Raw genomic sequence first — 22,415 nt, 5'->3', positions numbered from 1 at the left:
TAATTGTTCATTTTTTTAATGTGAGGCCTAATAGTTCCACCAAACACTTCGGCTGTAGCTACATATATGTATTGCACGTAGGCAAGTCTGAGTTGGATAAATTGGATAGTGATATCAATAAACAGTAAAAAAAAAAATGGTTTATTTGTCTTTTCATTTTCACTTGATTTTTCTTTATTTTATGTTTTCAAACTTCAAGTCAAATTTTTCTTTTCCTTTTCTAATTGTTCATTTTTTTAATGTAAGGCCTAATAGTTCCACCAAACACTTCGGCTGTAGGTACTTTTACCATGCACATTTTATTCCCTTCATTTCATCTTCAACCAATCATGACTTGTCTATCATCTCTCACTGTCATTCATTCATGATCTTTTAAAAATGTCATTAAGGACAAGTTCTTTATGGTCACCTTTAGTTTTAATGCCAGTTTGCCAATGGAATTAACCTCTTTAACTTCAATTAACATTTATGGATGTGTGTAAAGATATTTCAAAGTATTTCTGCAAGCACATTATTAATTATTGATCAAATTTAACTCCACACTAATGAGAATGCTTGGTGAAATTTCACATTAATGTAAACACTTATGCTTTTATCACTGTAAAGTTACTTAGATTATACTGAAATACTGAATAACTTAAAGTGATAAATATGTTACTTTACGTGTACAGTATATGTTTTATAGATTCATATGTATTCATTATCTGGATTCAGTGGTAATGATTATGATTAACATCACAATCGCCACTATCACCATCCAGAGCTGCCTAGTAGTACTGATTTTCCGTATTTAGTACTGAAAATAGAGAAGAATACTGATGGTTTCATGCAAAATACTTAATTCTTAAGTTTCAGTTTATGTATTGTCCTATGGTATTCCTGTGAAAATACTAATTTCCTCACAAAATACTGATTTTCAGCCTTGAAAATACTGAAATCATCATCATCACCACCACCATCATCATCATAAAAATAATTATCACCATTGTCATCATCACCATAGTCAACATCATCATCGTCGTCACTTAGTTATAAACACCATGCAATTTTCAGGCCATGTGAACGATTCTAACTGGAATGCCAAACACTTAAAAAAGAATAAGTTACCAGAGGCTCTTTGTTTTCATCATGCTTTTTTCCAAGATCGTATTTTTATCTTTACACACAATCAATGTGCAGCTGTTTTTCGAGGGCTAGGTGTTCTTACGGCAATCTTGTGCTGAATTATGGAGACGGTGAATACAATTTTTGGCATATGGATTTGCTATTTTGGGGTGCCTTTGAACTCGGTGAAGGCTATTTTTTGCATTGAGGTTTCTTCAAATGTAGAGAAGCAAACCAATGCAAGTGCACCATGATGTGTTCATGTATTGAAATACATGTACATTTATGATTTTTCAACTGCAGGCAACAAGACATAATGATTATCAATCTGCTTTAAAGTGTTGATGAATTTTAAGTTTTAGGAAAACCGGGTTAACAACCAAGATGGTTGAAGGACATGTCACACACTTGGACTGACCCTTTTGATTTGAAGATAATCCACTAAGATATTAAAGAAAAAATGTGAATGCACAATCTGAGAAGAGTTAAGGGGAAACTAAGATTAACCACCATGATGGGTTAAGGACACCTAAAGATGAAATAAAATTGCTTAAAAATATTCTTTGAAAATTGTTCCAGCATAATCTGGAAAAATGGTCAAGTAGTGATGAGGATCATTCTGTTGAGCAGTGCTAAATTTTTATACTATTAATGCTGCTTAGAGAGAATGATTAGGTGAATAAATTGTGATAAAATTAAAAGTACATTTTCAGCAAGAAGGTGTAATGATGATATTTACAGTTCTTATGGAGGACATAAAAACATTTAGTAGCAGTATTAGTAATTTAGCCATAGCAACACACTTCGAAATGGCTATGCATAGTTATTGTCATATAAAAGATTGTGAGTGAAGGTGAGGCTGACCAAAGTGGTTTTATGGCATAATTTATAACAAATTGCTACAGAGATGCTAATAAATACACTCTAGTAATATTTCCTATAAGATGGAGGTCAGTGGTTAAATGGCGAGGCAGTGGTAATTTCTTCATGGCAATAAAGAATTATAAGATGGGAATGCATCAAAGATTGGGTTATGAGATAAACACTATTAGGGTAAGGTCAGATATTGACTATGAGGGCTTATTGATACTATTTTTAGAGATACGCAATGTGGGTTGCTCACATTGATTTGTAGTGAAGATAGTCGAGAAAGCACCTTTGAGTAAGGTTTGATCAAGAGTCAGGTGATCAAAGGAAGAGTCATAACGCCATCCCAATTTCAAGCTATCTACCAAAGAATTGTATGTAATATTGTCCCAGGAATTCCAAAGTGCCTCACCCAGGAAGGTATACTGGGATGTCAATCGTGTCATGTGTAAATGGAGGTGACAATAGGCTTTTGGTTGGGTAATATTTTGATGAAGTATTGAACAATATTTGCAGATGGCATTGTTGACACATATTTGTGACAGTGATCGTTTGAAGACCCTTTTTTCCAGATGGAATGATTTGTCATAGTGGTCAAGTTTGGGATATATTTCCTACCAACAAGGAAGCTGTGATAGCTGGTGAAAACTCTAGATCTTAAAGATCTTTTTAGGGGGAGCTGGTAACTAAATATCTTGGATATACAGTAGCAGCATGTATGCCTATTTGTGTGCTGATGAGAATCGACTTTCTGACTGACAAGGACTGAACAAATTTTGCGAGAAGATAGAACAGTGTTTGCCAGCTGAAGTAGATACCACCAGGGAGAGTAGTTTCTTGACCCTCTAGAATTCAGTTGGCCATTTCCTGGCCTTATTCTCATCTTGTTGAGTTGACCAAAGCAGTGTTCACGCTGATGATGTTGTAGTCAAGCTAATATACAGATTAGATTTTTGACCTGTTATACTACGTTTACATCTTATCAAGATGAGCGGATGCCATGTTCACACAGAATGTGAAGTCAAGTATGCTGTTTTATTCATCCGTATCCTTACAATGTTCACATCTTGTCAAGATAATGAATATTGTATTCACACTGAGTATGTTGTGATCAAGCAGATGCCCTATACATGTAGGTCAGCTTTTAGTGACTTGTTATACTATGTTAACATCTTATCAAGATGACCAAGGCTGTATTCATCAAGGTCCGGCAAGCAGGTTTCTTATCTGTTACCTTGCCAGGTTTACATCTTGTTAAGATGACCAAGGTCATTTTCATACTGATCATATACAAGCAGAATGTTTTTAGTTAACATTTGTTTAATATAAAAATGGTTGTGTTCACACTCAAAATGATGTAATGAAACCTGTGTCCTTAAGATATGTATACATCCTATCTAGGTGGCCAAGATTGTAACTGCACTCTCAACACAATTAGCCTGTCCCTGTTCCTATATTTTCCAATCAAGATTACCAATATTACTGCAAGTGGCTGTCTCCTATACAAACTCTTCTTAGCCTAACTTAAAGGACAAGTCCACCCAAACAAAAAGTTGATTTGAATAAAAAGAGAAAAATCCAACAAGCATAACACTGAAAATTTCATCAAAATCGGATGTAAAATAAAGTTATGACATAAAGTTTCGCTTAATTTCACAAAACAGTTATATGCACATCCTGGCTGGTATGCAAATGAGGAGATTATGACGTCATCCACTCACTATTTCTTTTGTATTTTATTACATGAAATATGAAATATTCTAATTTTCTCCTCATTGTCAAGTGATACAACAATTTATTCCTCCCTGAACATGTAGCGTTAGCATTGTTTAATACTATATGTTTCAGTCAAGTTGGTCCTTATTGTCAAATCTATAAAACATGAAATATTGTATAATTCAAACAAAAAACAAAAGAAATAGTGAGTGATGGACATCATTGACCGTCTCATTTGCATGTCACTGAGTTGTGCATACCACTGTTTTGTGAAAAACAAGCAAAACTTTAAAATGTCATAACTTTCTTATTTTACATCTGATTTTGATGAAATTTTCAGCACTATGCTAGTTTGATTTTTCTCTATTTATTCTAGTCAGCATTTTCCTGGGGTGGACTTGACTTTTAAGGACAATGTTCACATCGTTTCTAGAAACTAAAATTGTTAATTTCTACACTGGACCAAAGCAGTGATTGTGTTAAAGTGTGTTATTGTGTGCATTCCTTCTGAGTCTTCTGTTTGTTGTCAATGTTCAAAATTATGATGCCAAACTGTACAGACAGATTGACTCTATTCATTTGTTGTTTGACCATTACATGTGCATATTTTATTAAGATAAACAATATTATTTCAAATCCAGTGATAAATGATGACAATGTGATAGAGAATGATTCTTAACATCTGAAACTCTTGCATATGATTGACAAAGACAAAAATGGTCTGATAATTGCTGAAAAAATATTTCATGAAAAATTCCCCTGAATGTAATAATTACAAAATGTTTTTGATCATGTGGCAAATTTTATATTGCATTGTAGATAATGGAGAAAATGGAAGTTTTGAAACATTTTATACAAAGTCAGTAGAAGATGACATGTGTGACATGTGATTTTTTTTCAAGATTTGATTAGATTAATCAGCCATCATAAATTTCATCTTGTGAAATGTCTATAATAAGAATTTTCTCAAACTATTGTTGGTCTGTTATTTTCAAGTTTTTGCTTCCATTTGAATGGACTTAATTTTCGCTTTTATTTGTACTATTGGGCCATGAAATACTCAATGCAATGCCAGCAACTTTCTCCTAATGGATATAGATGTGTCTTTTAGCCTTAACCACCATTTCTAAATTGCTTTTAATGCTTTCTCAGCCATTCACGCGTGACTTGCATTTCAAAGGTGCACTCTCAGGAAATGCCTCAATTACCACCAATTTGATCTATTGTTGAAAATCTGTCATGTCTCATTTTATTAACAGGTACTTGTGGCACTGTACACTTCCAATATATTTATTTACTGAGAGTACATGTTCATGAATGCATATGTATGTTTGCTGATTGTGGGGGTTGAACACTGAAACTCCATTAATTTTTACCTAGTTTATTTTATTTTTTTAACAAAAATGGAGCAAAACCTGTTTCATTATCAATTAATGCATTCTTAATAAAATTTTGCGAGGGTAGACTATCTTTGCTGTCTGTCTACTTAACCAGTGTATTGTTGATCACTTCTGAAAAAGACCGATCTTTCTTGGCGTAGTGTTCGATAAACCACTATGAGAATATTTTTAAAGACTGTTCCAAGATAAACTTCCAAGCCAGGTAGTTTTTCCACAAAGATTTAAAGGTGACTTAAACATTAAATTCCTATTCATTTTTAATTGTAAATGAAAATGCATGGGGTAAAAATATTGATATTTACATTGATATTTTTATTATGAAATGTCACTTGGAGAATATACAGAATAAAATAAACGAAATGAATAAAAACCCTCATACTTTCACCAAATGTTTTCACAAAGATGAATATGTGGCTAAAACAGACGAATATATCCAATTCAGTTTTCTGTGATTATACATGTAAATGGGGTAGAAAATTTAGAGTTGTACTGACTTTTTCATTATGAAATATCACCTGTAAAATACACAGAAGAAATTGACTAAGAAAAATCCATGTTTTTGACAGCTTTTCAGGAAATGTAGCCTATTATTTTAAAAATCTTATCTAGTGTCTTTCCTCTGTTATCCTTGACTGGAACAATACATCTGATAGGGCACTGTACCCATGGTAAACATGTACGTAATACCATGTACCATGTGCAAATGAGTTTAAGCCGCAAGAGAGCTCAGGAAAAACACATCATTATCTAGGAGCTTAATTGGAAATAACTCGTCTTCCGCATAGTAAAGGATGATGACCTGTTTGTGTCTGTGGTATACCCATGCCAGGACTAGAGGGGTGGTAGTTATATGGAGTATAGTGGATGCCCTTCTGATGTTTTAAGTGTAAATACCTCCTATAGGCTGGTGGGAGATGGTTGTGTAAATACTTGGTGTAATTATTGCAGACTGTTTTGGGAAATGGGATAGAGATTACAGAAGGGTGAGTTCAATTGAAGGAAAGGGATGGTAAGGTAGTGAAAAGGGATGATGAGATAAGAAGGGAGTGTTTGAAAAACTTAGATTTAACATGAAAGAGAGAGGAGTAGTAGTGAAGGGGAATGAAGAGGAGATGAGGGATGATAGAGAATGATGGTTAGAAAGGAGAAGTGAAGAAGTAAAGCAAAGAAATAAGATAATTGGAAGTGAGAAAGAGAGAGAAAACAAGACTTTGGGGGATACAAAGAATCTCTTGCAATAAGTTGCAGATATTGTTGCAAGAAGAGCACCAACGGTCAATATAAAATGCAATACAAGTCAATCATAAGTTTTGTTATAAAGTTGCAATTAATTACAAAACTTATGATTGATTTTGAACGCAGACTTTGATTGCATTTTATTGCGAGTTTCTTGCCATGAGTCTTTGCAGAGTGTCTACTTAATTGCTCTTCCGGATAGTATACAGCAGAGTATATCATCTGTGGACTTAGTGAGTCAACATCTTCCTTAGATAGGGATGATGACATGTTTGTCTATGTCCTCTAATGACAGATAGCAGGATGAGCATGGTTATGGAAAATGCCCTTATCATCAAATGGATGGATCATCATCATCATCGTCATTATTATTGTTGTTTTTGCTGTTATTATTGTTATTGTTATTTTTTTCTTGAAAATTGTTTAGGTGCATGGATCATCTTTTTTTAGCAGGGTGTTTATGGGGGGATGAAATTTAGCAAGCAGGAGGGAGGGTAAGAAATTAGAGGGGGAGGGGCAGGCAGTATGATAAGGAAAGAATTGACATTATAAATATAACAAAGATAGAGGGAGACAGAGTGGGGTGGGGGAGAGTGGAAGGGAAGAGACAATCATTTTATGTCTTGTCTTATAAAACATATTATCAACAGCAAATGTTATAAGTTTTGTTCAAATATGCCTAAAACTGCAGCTTGTTTCAATCTTAAATAAGCTGCAGTTTAAGTAGCTTACAAAAGTATCATTGCATTGATTACAAGTTCTATGAAAATGAATGAACTTTATTGATCCTCCTCGAAAAAATAACATATAACAAGATACATGTACAATTATATGCTAACGCATATGTCGAAAACGTTAAAAAGCAACAAACATCGATAATTAAAGGAAAGTAATATAAAGACGAGGAAGACGAGGAGACCTTTGGAAGCCAGGCTTGTTATACGGTCCCTCAGTTTTGAAACAATACATTATTTGTTTGTTTAAAGCAAAACTTGATTCTAGCTAAACTGGTTGATAATACTGAAAAAAATAGGTTGTACTAAGGTTATACAGGGATACATATGTGGTAAGGTTATACAGGGACACAAATGGGCGATTTGGAAACTTCACATCTTCAGAAGATAGTCGAAGCAGTGTAAAGAAGGGGAAAGAGAGAGAGACAAAAAGGAAGTGGAACAAGATCATAGAAAAAGCAATATACATGTATCGGTACAGTAAATAAAAGCATAGATACCAGAGAACACCAATTTAATAAACACAGGTTTTAACTCTTAACTTGCCCCCCAAAAAATTGTAGTCATGTAGTGTATCCATGTGTATTACATGGTTACAGTTGATGACTTTGGCTTGTTGAAATGTTGGTGTCACCCTTTGACAAGTGTATGCAAGTCACATCCTGGATTTTCCATCTCCAAATTCTGTAAGCTTAGAACATATTTGCAACAAGCATCAGCACTCAGCATAGTGCAGGTTTTAGCATTTAGGCTGGAGTAGCTTCATCAGTCTTACATGCTTATTCCATTACAGTTTGGAATATATTACAAATCCATATGTTTAAACCATTTTGATATTATGTAGAGAGGATAGAAGATTGATACAAAGCGACGAGAGAGAGAGAGAGAAGGAAAGAGTGAAAATAGAGTGAAAAGGATGTGAATAAATGCAAGGGGAAGGATGAAGATAACCAGAGGAAGCAAAAATGCAGATTAGTAAGTAAGTGAGGAAAAAAATGAACTAAACAGATTAGGAGGTAGAATAAACGAGAAAAGTTAAGAGAGATGAGGGGGATATTAAAGGGAAGTCAGACAGACAAATTAGAGAAAGTTGTAGATAGACAGATAGATGGATGGATGGATGGATGGATGGATGGATAGATGGATAGATAGATAGATAGATGGATGGATGGGTGGTTGGTTAGATAAATAGATACATAGATAATAGAGATATGAATTAAATGACACAAGGAACATGATAGACATACAGAGAGACAAAATGGAAGGCAGATAAATATGATATGGAATCTAGTAGAAACAGTGAGCTTGAGATAAAATGCAACGTGATGGTTCAAGCTGGACATGAGGGAAATGAAAGTAAAATGCTATCTTTGAGAATTGGGAGAAGGTGGGCAACAGTTGAGAGATTTGGGAAATGGTTTTTCTGGGACTGCCCTATATTAAGAAGTGGGTCACTGCACTTATATGTGGAGTGTCCCCATTCTTATGTCAAAATTAACTTGCTGAATTATAATTTCAGGACACAATTTTCATATAGCTTTCCAATATACAGTCACTGAATTTATAAGAAAGTATTTGAATACTAGTAGCCTATTTTTCAGAATATATAAACTTATCAAAGAAGATAAATGAAAAATAGCATATTTTCAAAGAATTGCAAGGAATGAGTCACGCAAAAGTGATGTACATGTAAGGATCGCTATACTTTTGTGAGGTAGGAATGTTTAGAGATTGAGATTGTTTTGATACAATAACATTGAAAATTATAATGAAATACAAAATAATTTCAAAGAAAAAAGAGCAACCTGCATAGGACTTTTACAAAAATGAACATTTACCAAAGTCTTAGACAAGCTTAAATGGGTATATAATTTTATGGACTTTGTAAACAGACTTGTATAATCAGATATCGTATAAAGATTTTAAAATATTTGCAGATTACTTAATTTAAAGCGATTTGTCTTATCAGATGTCTAGACAGAGACTGAATATTGATAGACTATATCCAGGTCTGTCTTATCTTGAGTATCAGGTGTTTAAATGTCAATAACACTGTATCACTCTTATGTCTCCAGTTTTGAATGTATACTCTTCTAAGGAGATGTAAGAAGATTCATCAGGTCTTTTCCAACTAAAATTTCATCTTTTCAAGTCCTGGCTTCAACTTGTCAGTATGACAATGTCATATTTTCATTTGCAGATAATGATTTAGGAAGAAAAGTTGATATTTAAAGAAAATAAACGTGGTTGTCATTTGTTGAAGTTCAATCATATTTGAGCCTGTCACAATCATGACATGTGATGACCATTGATACAGTAAATAGAAAACAATGTTAGCAACATCAATTTTCCTTAGTTTGCAATTACACTTTATGATATATTTCATTATAGTTTGAGTGATAAAAGACAATTCTATATTTTACTGACCTCTGAATGAAATAAAAAAATATCAGGAAATTAAATTCAAACTAAAGATACAGAAAATAACAAATGTGTTTTCATACCTTTTCATTTTGTAATAATAAGCAATACTCTACCATGAGCGGTGCATGGCGTTAATAATGAGAAGCAAAAGAGGACAAAATTGTTGAAATTCGACCCTGATGTAAACATCTGTGCTCCACATCTTTTTCACAGCCCTCTTCTAATACAAACAGAACTTCTTTTCCTTACAGCCTTTTGTCCACTTCAGCGCAGTACTTTGCCCCCAAGCCCCCTAAAGAGTGGATTTAAAAGGCAAAGTTTGTCAAGTGTGAAGCTCAAAATGCTTTATAGTCAAAATGTGGAGGTGGTCGCATTACCATTAATGTGCATTTGGAAAGCATTTGAACCTTAGATATTCTGGGACACTATATGTGGAAATGTGGTAAATCTATGTAAAAGAAAGACAGAATTTCCCTGTGAGGGCATGACTTCTTAATCACTGAATATTCCAATAAGAGCAAGAAGGGCAGTAAAGTCATAAATCCCTTCTAGTCCTAAAGGTGTCTGATAATGTAGGTCAGCTCTAGGAACTTCTCTTTTTCAAGGGACTTGTCAAAAAGATTGATTACAGGAGGACTTTTCCTGTTCTATACATCCCACATGTACTCTTTATTAACTTTTGTGTCTGTTGATATGGGAGCTTGCATTTCCCTGAATACATGTTTGTGTAATTAGATTAGGTGTATAAAGTAAAGGGTATAAACCATATATTATGTATAAAAATGGGGATGTTTGTTGGCCTAAGGTTCAGCATTGCTGGAAAATAAATAGAAAGAGGAAAAGACCTGAGATGGATTATACAGAAAAGGTTGATAAGAACCCCCCTTCTTTCTCTCCATCAAGCAGTTTGCGGACAAAGTTTTGGAGAGCGCATCCTTGGATGCACGTACTATTAAATTGATGCATGCAAAGATGACGCTAAATTGGTGTATACATGTACATAATTTGCCTATTTTCTTTCAGTCTGTGCTCAGGTTTGGAATGGGTATCAATTGCAAGGTATTAGTTCAAAATATTTTTGATTTTCTATTTTCCCAGATACTGAATGTGAAAGCAGATAGGGAGAGGGTGAGAGATGGATGGAATTCGAGATGTGGTGGAGAGGAGGATGAGGGTGAAAATAAAATGATGAGGAGAAGGGTGTTCTATTAAAGTGGGATATTGAGAGTAAAGGTATTAAGGAAATGAGATTGAACAAAGAGAATAAATGAACAAAAATATATTATGAAAGTGAATCAAAATGATAATTGAAAGGTGGAGATTTAGATCGAGGTGCAATTCATGCACTATAAAAATCAAGGATTTAAAATAAATCCAGATCAGCTGTGGATAGTGACCAGCTGGATGTTGGATTTATTTTTAAATTTTAGCATATCAAGTCCTTTTACGCCTTTTGGACCCCTTGCGCGAGCCGATGCTCAGCGGCGCACGCACAGTCGCACAAGCGCAGCCCGGCTAGCGCTAGGGCTACACGCTAGGGCACGGCGGCCGTGGCCCCTGCCTGCTGCACTGCGATATTAGGTACAGTATGCGCCCGGCCGAATATGACAACTTTTGCCATTGGCTTGTGGTCTGACACATGTTTATTTAAAGCTAAAACGCGAACGCGAAGTTTGACCAATGAACATCATTCTTACATCATTGTAAAGCTTAGAGAAAACTGCACAATGACTCATGGGAACTAAGCTGTAAGATACCATCAAGCGAAATTGGATGGGAAATTGTTTGTGGTGACATAAAGTAGGATTTTACGTTGAGTTTCATCCTATTTTTGATATGAAAGGGATGTTTTTTACCCCAAAACGCGAATGTAATTAACATCTTTGCAAAAATTTCAATTATTTAATGGAAATAATATGATATCATCAGCATTATATCATTGGAACTAGGGATAAAAGTGGGAACTTTTTTCAGGAATGACAAAATTGTTAACAAAGCATGAAAATTCCAATGGTATTTCCATAGAGTGGTAGACATGCGCGAAAGCACGCGCAGTTAGTGTCCCATAGGATTCGATATGGGATTAACTTTCAAATCTTTTAGATTTATATTTCAATCTAAAAGGTTTGAAACTAAATCTACTATTCGGCTGGTCACTATTCAAAGCAGATCTAGATTTATTTTAAATCCTTGATTTTTAGAGTGTGATATAACTATATCATCTATAGTTTAGATTATAGCTCCATAAACCTCCCTAATGGCTATATCTTTATATTTCTTGGGAAGATGTCCATGAATTAGATTGTAATTAAATTAACCTTTCCTTAACCTGGGTAATCGACCTTTTCCCCTCCTGTAATTGAGGCTTGAGCATAGGTACAGTCTGGGAGCGTACCTCTCCCATACGATCAGATGTTCATTATCATCAGCATAAATTTTTTTCCTCAGTTGATTTTCGCAACTTGACTTCCTTTTTTTATAAAGGTTTGAAGAGAACATGATTTTTTTAAATTGATTTTATTCATATTTGAAACAGATTTTTACCATAATTCTAATCCATAAAATGTATTATTTTAAAAGATTAATATTTAAAAGAAAAAGAAGCACAATTTTTTGTTGATAATAATAGAGCTTTGTTTATGCTTAGTAATTATCATAATGTACATGTACATTTTAAGAGTGTGAGGAATAGACATTCTCAGATTTGATGTTCATTACAATTTTGGTGTGTTTAGTGGTATTAATATGAAATACAACTGACAGCAAATATTCCACTCATCTTAAATTATGTTTTATTATGATTTTGATATAAATTCATGTTCAAAGATGTAATAACATGACCATAATACTTAGATTATTTCCCTAAAAAGATCAAGTATGCCATACTCCGTATTGTGCACTTTTTAATTACCGGTAGTAATTTAATCTTAAAAATATGAATTCATAGAACACACCTATTTATTGATTGTAAGAACTCCAAATGTCTAGAAATAAGTTAATCTTGTCATGATAACATTCAATAAAAATACGAGTTAGAATCGCATTGTGTGTGTGTTTGAGGTTTTATAGACATGTATCAATCAGATATGATTATTTACATCTGCCGCTGACATTTTACATCACTATCCGAAAGACATGACCAGGGCTTGAACCTCAAACTGCTGCATCAATTTCTAACCTTTTCAACGTAGCTTGGATTATAGGCTCACACCACAACACCCAGTAGTATAAAGCAAAACCCTTTTAAGCCCATTTATACCATGTTAAACTAAAATGATCTTGAGCATTGCATTGACTAGTTTATGGAATGTTATGAAGTGGTTCAATTACCAAAATATTCTGGCAATTCACAAGAAAGATGAATTGCTCTCTTATTACAATATTAGTGTAATTCTATATGAAATATGGCTTACTCTTTCAATCACATCAGCGAAACTACAATGTAAAGTCGTTGGGTAGAATGCAATTTGAAATTAGAATCAGGATGTTGAAAACAATATATTTGTATACTATTCTCCTGATAAGCTTTTAAATGTTTCGGCTTTTCCTTGTCAAGTTTTGTGAATGCTTCATGAGGTATTATATGAAAGTGTGTCAAGCAAGTATTTGCATAGTCACTGATTCTGCAATTAGAAGAGTTTGCCTGAAACTAAAGCCCTTTCTGCTAACATTGACTGATGCCCTGCGGCCCTATAGAGTGCAGGCTCCTAGACACTTAGAATAGTACATGGTACATGGGGGTAGGGGTGGTATAGGTATCATGGAGGAGGAGTCGGAACTCATTTGGTGATGAAACTAAAGTTATTCAACTGCCTAGGGGTGTATGCATTGGAAAATGGGGATGTCACCGCACAAAATTGTAGCAACCATGATATTCCTCAGCAGAATCTCAATCTGTCCATGTTCTTGTATAACGATGTGTGATTTTGGTGTTGATGCTTGTTGGAAGCACATTTCAGATTCCTCTCACTCCCTTAATGTCAGTCTACCAAATTAATCCAAATCACACCATGGATAGGTCCATTGCCTAATACATCTAAGCACCGTGCTATTAACGTAAGAGCTTAACATCAAACTTGAAATCTTTCATTGATGGCAAAGCTTCTATAGGTGGTAAGTTACATGCTACAGAACTGAAAAGGAAACGTAAGGCACAAGTGGCATTTAGAAATTTTCCATTCCTTTAAAAAAAAACAATTGTCAATGAAAAGCTTGGTGTATCATTAATTTTACATTTTTAAAAAATCATTTTGATTTAGTGAATTGCAAATAATGTAAGGAGATTAGCAGGGGAAATGTATTTAGAAAAAAATGATGAGTTATTGAAGTTGCTTTGATAAAACAGAACATCAACATTACTACACTGTTTTCAAGAACTTTGTAACTTTGTAAGCCAACTTCTATTCTTAACATCTTTTCTTAGAATGTCTGTGTAACAATATCTCCCCACTGCCTGAGTCTAAGTACCTATTCATTTAATGCAAGAAACCCTTGAGCAGCAAGGTTACCTTGCATTGTCTCCATTATCATGCTATCTTTTTTAATGTTGCTTTTATTGAGCTCTTTATGACCAACTAAATAAACTGCTACTCATGTTTCATGGGTTGAGTTTAACTAAAGTGTGTTGAATGGTTCAGTTGAAACATCGTCTGTTGTTTGTGGAAGGTTGAATTGATAGAAATGATTTCATGGAGATCTTTACATAATTTAAACTCTGAAGAATGTAAATATATTTTCATTTGGATATTTTTACTTTCATGGTATAGTTCATGAAAAGTATATTCATAGTCATGCATACTTGATGATAGGGGTGATTCACTGAGAGTGTTGTAGTGATAGTGGTTTTGGTGGTTGAAATAGTAGTAGTTGAAGTGGCAAGAGTAACAGTATAACAAGCAACAGAGCAGAGAGGGGTGAAGATGCAATGAAAGTGTATGAATTACCAGCCAAAGTATCTTCTGAAATGCTTTCTCTCTTTGTCTTTCTCTATTAGTTGCCTTCTATATGCATTACCTCTCTGTCTGTCTGTCTGTCTATCTGTCTATCTGTCTGTCTGTCTGTCTGTCTCTCTCTCTCCCTCTCTCTTGTTCTATCTCCATTTCTGTCATCCCCTCTCTCTTCAATCCATCATTCTACATAACTTCTGCTTCCAAATCACCTCTTTTTTCCCTTGGGACACTTTCACTGCTTGTCGGCAGTTATTATTTCCTGCATTTTAAATGTGCAGGTTACATTATTTTTGACACCATCCCTCTCTCATCTTAAGCTATACCATTTTGTGTTTCGCTTGCATATCGTTGCTTATTGCTAGAAAAAAGACATATCATATCAGTGAAACATGCTTTCCATGCTAAAGCTTGTGATATTCTGTTTCTGTTTGTGGTAACTCACGTAGGAACTCGGCAGGACAGCATTTTTTGCTGGTAAACGCCAAGCTGGTAAATAACCAATTACCTTGGAAACATTTTACGTCTAGGTTAATCAGTCATAGTGGCTGACATAATAGACGACAGATATCACTCTTGGGCCTTTTTATCAAAGTGGAGACAATGGCAGAGTTGGGATTCAAACTCACAACCTTGCGATTATGAGTCCAATGCTCTAACCACTGGACCACACGACCCGTTGCCATATTGAATTATGGCAACAAGATGCAATGAAATTTGCAACTTTTGGAGTTTTTGATGCTGCATTTTTGCATGATCTACCTGGCTATAGCTCACTGGTGTTTGCATGACTGTGATTGTTGTTCACTAACTATTGCAGAACCCTTACAGCTTCAGGAACCATTGTGAGTGCTGCTTGCCCAGCTTGTACGCTGTTTATTAATGTGTAAGCCACGTGTACCAGTTAATTATTAGCTTTCCATGCAAAAGTGTAACTGAAAATGTGCTTCTCAAATGTGTCATGGCCACAAATTATTGTGCAACAAGACCATTTTATCATCCATCCATCTATCTGCAGCAATAATTCCATCTTTCTATTCTTGTATGTTCTCTATTTTTGTATGCTTTGCCATCATATGAACATCAGCAATGTCTTCTGTGAAGTGATAATGAAATATTCATGCAGTCATACATTAGATATATGTCCTCTTGGTGACCACAGTAGATCAAGGTATTTGAAAAATAAACCTCTTTATTTAAGAGTGATCATATTTATTTGAATTTGAAAGTATAAAGGTCTCTCTTTGAAAAGTTTAGAACCACTTGTTTGCCTGTGGCCTGAAAACTCAGAAATGTGAGAAAGATTAAGGTTTGATTTTGAAAAACTGGTATTGTTTAGAAGTGGAAAAATATGGTAAAGTGCTCTTGAGACTTGAGTACCTTGAGTACATGGTATATTTAACCAGGTATCCAAAATATTCACAGAGAAATTCATTTCAATGTCAAAAGATTATCAAAAAATGATAGGATGTAATTTGAATATGTTTTAAAAGAATTTGTAGGTAAATTAAAAATGTAAAATATCTTTTTTAGTTAGATCTTGAAGATAGTAGTAAATCACAAAATGTATCACTCATGAAAAGTAGAAGCTCATTTTTTGGTAAATATGGGGCATGAATAATAGTTGAATACGTGAAGAGTGATGATGAAGGTTTGTTAGATATAATGTTAATAAGTAAGCTAGAATGAGAGAATCATGAAATGAAGCCTGAGTGAACACACTCAGGTGCGTACCATCTAGTTTTGCATTGTAAACATTGTTATTTGACATCTAGAAGCTAACAAGGGGGCCCAGAATGTGTTAAGGAGGAGAGGTGGTGTTGACTGATGGTTTGTTAAAGTGAGTTGGGACAAGAGAGGATCTATTTTGATCGGTATACAAGTTGAGATGCATGCGTATTGGAACAGCAGTTGATGCCAGCATCCTAATGAGGAAGATGATACTGTGTATTTGGTAGACAAAGGATACTCTGGAATGAGCGACAAGCAGAAATGGTCCAAGTTATCGTTTCCTTTCCACATCTTCAATATCGTGATTTATCTTCAGAAGAATGGTTATTGAAATGAGGATGACACTCCTAGGTATTAAAAGGTTATCTAGGACAGCGAAATACCTCAGTCATTCTTTTTTTATTTTTTGGCTCAGACTTTGTAGTGCCTAGATGGTACTTGGATGGGATATCTACTAAGAGAGGAAAAGGTGTCCAGTTTTAGAAATAGTATATATTGGACCACTTTTCTACTAAGCACCCATACCGTATCTCCAACCTGTAAAAAACCATGTGCAGGTGTGCAAGACAGATGGTTGACCAATTTTACTTAAGTATGGACTGATATAATATGATTTTACAGATGATGTATCTATGATATAGATAATGGATGCAATTTATGAACAAATTGCTTTTCTTAAAAGATGTTTTGAGAGAGACGGCTCATTTGTGTTCTTGTCTTACATCTACATCTTTTGAAGATATGAAACTACTGCACTACAAACTCTGTAATCCTTTCATATTGGTCTTTCTTCCTGCATGTAAATGTGTTTCTCTCTTTCATCTAACTTTCTTTTTATCTCTCTCTCTCTCCCACTGTCTCCCTTTCCCTCTTTCTCTTGCTCACCTTTTCCCTGTCTTCCCTCTTTCTTTACCAGGGATAGGTATATATGCCAGAGCATTCTGTCATATTTTTTTCTATTTCTTCTCTCTACACTCTCAATAATCTTGGCTTAGATTGAAGAACAAACTGGGTCTGTTGGTGCCACACTCTGTTCAATGTAAAACATTACCCAGAATAAGGTCTGATGTAACACAGAAACGATCAGCTCTGGGTTCGTAACTCAAAGATTAGCGAACAATGGCATGCTTGATTATCACAATTGAGTATACATTGAACTGATTGAAGTTAAATGCAATCAATCGTAACAAAAAATGTTATATGATTATTGCTAAGCTTTGTGTTATGGGCCCTGCATGGACAGAGTTTGAAACCACCAACAGATCAGTTTTCTTGGTTAATCTAACCCATATATTTTTTATTGTGTATTTCATTCTTAAACAATCCCAATTCATGGTCTTTGTCATTCAAGGATGATTATGAGCATTTTCCTATCCGTGCCCATGTTCATCCTCTCCGATGAATTCATTAAAAAAATATCCTGGTTTAAAAACAATTTATACACTCGTTTTCAAAGAATACCTACTACCAGCAATTATTTCATTCTTTCTTTGGATCATAACCAGTTGTGTCAGTATAAGTTAAATTTATATATTAGAAATCATTTTTTCATGTACTCTACAGAGTGTAATGAATAATTTACTGGGCATAAAAGATAAGTACAGTTTGCAATACCAGTAAAAAAAGTCTGTATGATTTACTCTTATTTCATGGTAAAATAAAATCAGAATTCATGAATTGAAGATGAAATTGAATAAACACATAATATGATCAACTCTTATCTTTGTGGTAAAAATCAAATAAAGAGATCACAGATTTTAAATGAAATTTTAAAAAGTGTATATAATTCTTTATTTGTATTGTAGAACATAAAATGAAGTGTTCATAAATTGGAAGCTGAGGTTGATATTGTGCTGACATACCATATATAAACTGTAATATGTTTTATTTACCCATTCATGAATTTTTCAAGATGGTTGATGTATTTCTGCCCATCATCGCTCCTAGCTATATATACATTTTCCTTTTTTAAGAAATGGTGTTTAATATTTATGTGTACATACTTAGGGTAAAGAACCTCTCCCAAGAAGAAAGGACAATTTATCAACAACTCTAATAGGAAGAATGGTGGGCCGAGTTTTTTTTATCCTATGATAGCTTTTTTTTCCCTCTCTGACTGCTCAAGGGCATTTGAAGCAACCACTCAATCAATATCATTTTTTCATATGTTCAGTTCAGTGGTGTTGTTGATTTGCATTTATTATGATTGCTCCTGTATATATATCAACATGTTTTTTTTTTCTTTCAAGAAACAGGTCATCTTTGGATAGTCACTTGCTTGATTTTGATATGCCAAGAGGTTGTTTGTAATGGAATGTGTTTTTATTTTCTTATTTCAGATTCTGTGTGTGGCGCCTTCACAACTAGAAATCTTAACAAAGGTGAGTACATCATAAATGATAGAAAGATATGAAGGACTATACGAGAAAAGGAAGAGTGTGAGAGAGAGGAGTGGTGAAAAATAGAGAAATAGAAGGAGAGAAAGTAAAAGAGATGAAAAGAAGACTGAGAAATGGAGAAGTAAAAGGAAATTGGAATATAGACAAAAAAGGAGGAAGAGAGAAGAGAGTTGAGAGAGAGAGAGAGAAAGAAAGAAAGAAAGAAAGAAAGAAAGAAGAAAGGGGAACAAAGAGGAGATGGGGGACAGAAAGAATAGGAAGAAAAAAGGAGAGCTATATAAAAAAACAAAAGAAAGAGAGCAATGAAAATAGACTTGGATAGTAATTTTAATGAAAGCTACAGGAAAACAAATTATGGTTGAAAAGTGGTAAACAGGAAAACAAAAAATAATAGAATCTGCCAGAGTCGACAAAGCCTGTGGGTATTTAATGGGTATTTTCTTATACCCCTGCTTCCTTGCATCCATCCCCCTGAGGAGAAAAGGAAGAGTTGTGAAGCGAACATGTCATGGTGATACACATTAGATTATAGGCCCATTAAGGCTCAGCTGCGCCGCATCCGAATTGACACTTGTGGCCGCCAAGGGCCAAGCTCGAAAAGAGCGATAGCAATTTACGAATTGTGATGAGCAATTAAATCTCAGTCTTGTCCTACTTTCCCCCAATAGTGCAGTTCAGGATCTATTAAGGGGGAATGCTTTATGTGTTTGAAAGTCCTTGGTTTATGTAGGTGTGTAAGAATGTATGTTGACAATAAATCTGGAATGTTTCGAAGAAATGATAAAAATATGTAATTGTGAGCAGGAGTTGTTTTATTGATGAGTGCAGTTTGCTAGTCTTCTCACCTGCATAACACTTAACAGAGTGAGACTATAGGCAACGCTCTTCTGACAGTGGCAGGGGTGGCATTAAATTCATAACAAAGGTTAAGTTTTTAAAATATCATAACTTTGCAACTATATGGACCTATATTGTGAAACTTAAAAAGAAGAGTAATCCTGTGTCACTGCTCATTTGCAATGAGTTTCAGGTCACTTTAACGTGATCAGAGGTCATAGGGTCAGTGAACTTTGACGTTGTGGTATCAAAATCAAATATCTTAACCATGGTTAAGATTTTGAATTTTTAAGATAAATTTGAAAGTTCTTATTTCATTAAACTGACATATAATTGTTATCAAGTATGGGCAAATAGATCATCTTAATTTTGGCTCACTATATAGGTAAAGGTAATATGTCATTTAGGGGTTAATAAACTAATAACAATTTGAAGAAAAGAAAAACCAAACCAAAATTTGAAATGTTGAATTTTCAAGATAATTTCAAAATTTTCAGTCAGCATTATGTTAAACAAAAAGAGGTACAGAAATGAGATGATATATAATTGCAGGGTATTGGATCAAGGTAAAAGGTCATTTTAGATCATTTAACTTAGATTATCTAATCAATTGAGCCTCTAAAAGAACAATGAAATGTATCAAAATTGCTTGAAGCAAAGCCCAGTTTGATAAGATATTCAAAAAGCACTTTTCATTATTTGTCTATTATAATCAATTCAGTGAGAATTGAGTTAATAATGCTGTTTTCTATGAAAAACATAATGAAATGATGCTACTGCTAGCACTGAATAGGCGAGAAGGAATAGGAAGAAGATGAAAGAGAAATAGACAAATGTGCAAATTGCAGAGCGGGGATGAGATTTCTGTGAATTATTTATTTCCCCAAATGGAAAAGAACTAAAATATATATTTAATAATTTTTTTACGGTATTGTTAAATGCATTTAAGCATAGTTCACTATTCAAAAAGGCTTGATAACCATAGGGGATATTTGATTATTTTGGGAGAAAACAGCTAATTTCATTCCATTGAACTGAATTCAGTCCATCATAGTGTTCAATCTAGTTACCCAATTCATGCAGATGATTTTATATTCATTAATTCACCACCCTAAAGCAATGGCTTGAAGAAGTCTTATAACTGAAGTGGTTACCCAACGTAAAAAAATATTGTTATTATTGTTATGTATACTTTCCACTGCACTTTATACTTGGTATCGTATTATTACCCCCAGCTTTAAGTTAGCCGCCTTAAAGGTGCTAAAGCATTAGAAATAAATGCTACCGGGTACCCATCCTCCTGGCATAGCAAATGTGGAAAAATTTCTTTTGATGAAGGAAATTAACGCTGGAAGTAAGATTCCAACCTAGGACACTCTGATTAATACGCAATAATCAGGAACACTACGTCATAACACTTCTACTATGAATCCTATGGTTTGCTGTTGGGATATTTGTCTTCATTAGATTTATAGGAAATATTTGAAATTCTTCCCTTGTCTTTCCTGCAATAGTCTAGATTATTTGAGGCAAAATGTAAATCATTTTCTTCAGGTTTAGAACTTACAAGATGGCAAGTTCTAGCTATTTCAGAAAGTAGCAATTTAAAAGGTCTAATTTATTCAAACTGTAGCAGGGAGCCTCTTAGCATATTTGTGAACTGTATTGTCTCTTATACAATTTATGTTTTTTTACCTCCACACGAGAACTGACGCTACCGGGTACCCATCCTCCTGGCATAGCAAATGTGGAAAAATTTCTTTTGATGAAGGAAGTTATTCCAACAAAGCATTTCTTGCCTTCTTTGTCTTTCCAACACATTATACCATGTCCCCCTTTTCCTGTTCAATGACGTGTATGTAAAGTGAAACTCTCATGCAAGAAGGAAGGACCTTAGCATGTTTATCCCATCATGAAATGGCCAAAGTGACTTTCTTGCAGGCTGCTAAGGAGCTGTGAATCCCAATCGAATGGAAATTGAAAATGTTCACTTTGTGGTTTACCAAAACAAGAAGACTCTGAAAACGTGTTTTTGCATAATTGGGTACATTTCCTGAATCTCAGTACACCGATGTTATGCAGAAAGTGCATATTGGTAATGTTGGAGCTAGAAGGTCATTCAAGTTGCATATGAAATCATGGATAACACCATTTACGTATCTTGAATACCACAGTATTCTGTTATCTCTCATTCTCTCACCAAGGATTGTTAGCATAAATTGTTCAGCTTTTCATGGTTTGTTTTTGCACACACAAAAAACGACAAAACACAGAACAAGCAGGGGTTTAATAAACTTTTAAAACTTTTTCTTTGTGAGCAAAATGTTATCATGTATATGTTATTTTCTGCAGATTTTTTTTTACACATACAATATCACATAAACATCATGATAACATGTTCCCTTGATTTCACACAAGAAACATGCATGCAGAAACTGAGTCCTTAAGAAGTATTGATGCAGTGATTGAACACATTTTCATTGGGTTATTATTTAGATCAAGGCCATTTAACATAAAGAAATACAATCAATATTTGCTATTGAATCTTTTACATATAGAGTAATGTTTTATCTTTTTGGTCCTGTATTATGAAATCTGTTCTCAGTGACAAGTTCTATGTAAAGCCACTTACATGGTGTCGTTTATTGGCTGAGGTAAATATATGATGGAATTCTAGCAATTTTTGTTGATTACAGATTTAATTAAATTGGATCCTTGCTCAAGAGGAAAGACATTGTAGATGTTGAGAATAAGGAGATTGCTCTTCTCTGAGTTTCAATACACCTTTAGATTTTTTGTCGTAGATAATGATTTTCTTTGAGATGTAAAGGGTATGATAACATGTCATGTCATGGTGATGGGTTCACTCACATCTAGCACCAAATTTCTTGTGAAGTGGTGTCAACACTTCATATTCATTATGAGTAACAGCAAAGCTTGTTATTTTACTCCTAGGAATAAAAGTAAAGCGCCACATTTAGAATTGAATATATATTTCTCTGATTTTTTTTTCTCAACCAG

At 34.3% G+C, this 22,415-nt stretch overlaps 1 protein-coding gene across 1 annotated transcript in view; it reads left to right on the top strand.

Moving 5' to 3' along the window:
* Positions 1-18,497: 18,497 nt before the first annotated feature.
* LOC121408965 (protein-tyrosine sulfotransferase 1-like) overlaps positions 18,498-22,415 on the top strand; it is a 53,776-nt gene continuing 49,858 nt past the window's right edge. Inside the window, 1 exon segment of the mRNA XM_041600711.1 lies at positions 18,498-18,539. The gene's annotated coding sequence lies outside the window, so the exon portion shown is untranslated.

Source organism: Lytechinus variegatus, chromosome 2 (assembly GCF_018143015.1).
Source record: "Lytechinus variegatus isolate NC3 chromosome 2, Lvar_3.0, whole genome shotgun sequence".
Lineage (NCBI taxonomy): Eukaryota > Metazoa > Echinodermata > Echinoidea > Temnopleuroida > Toxopneustidae > Lytechinus > Lytechinus variegatus.
This window is presented reverse-complemented; position numbering and strand designations above follow the sequence as displayed.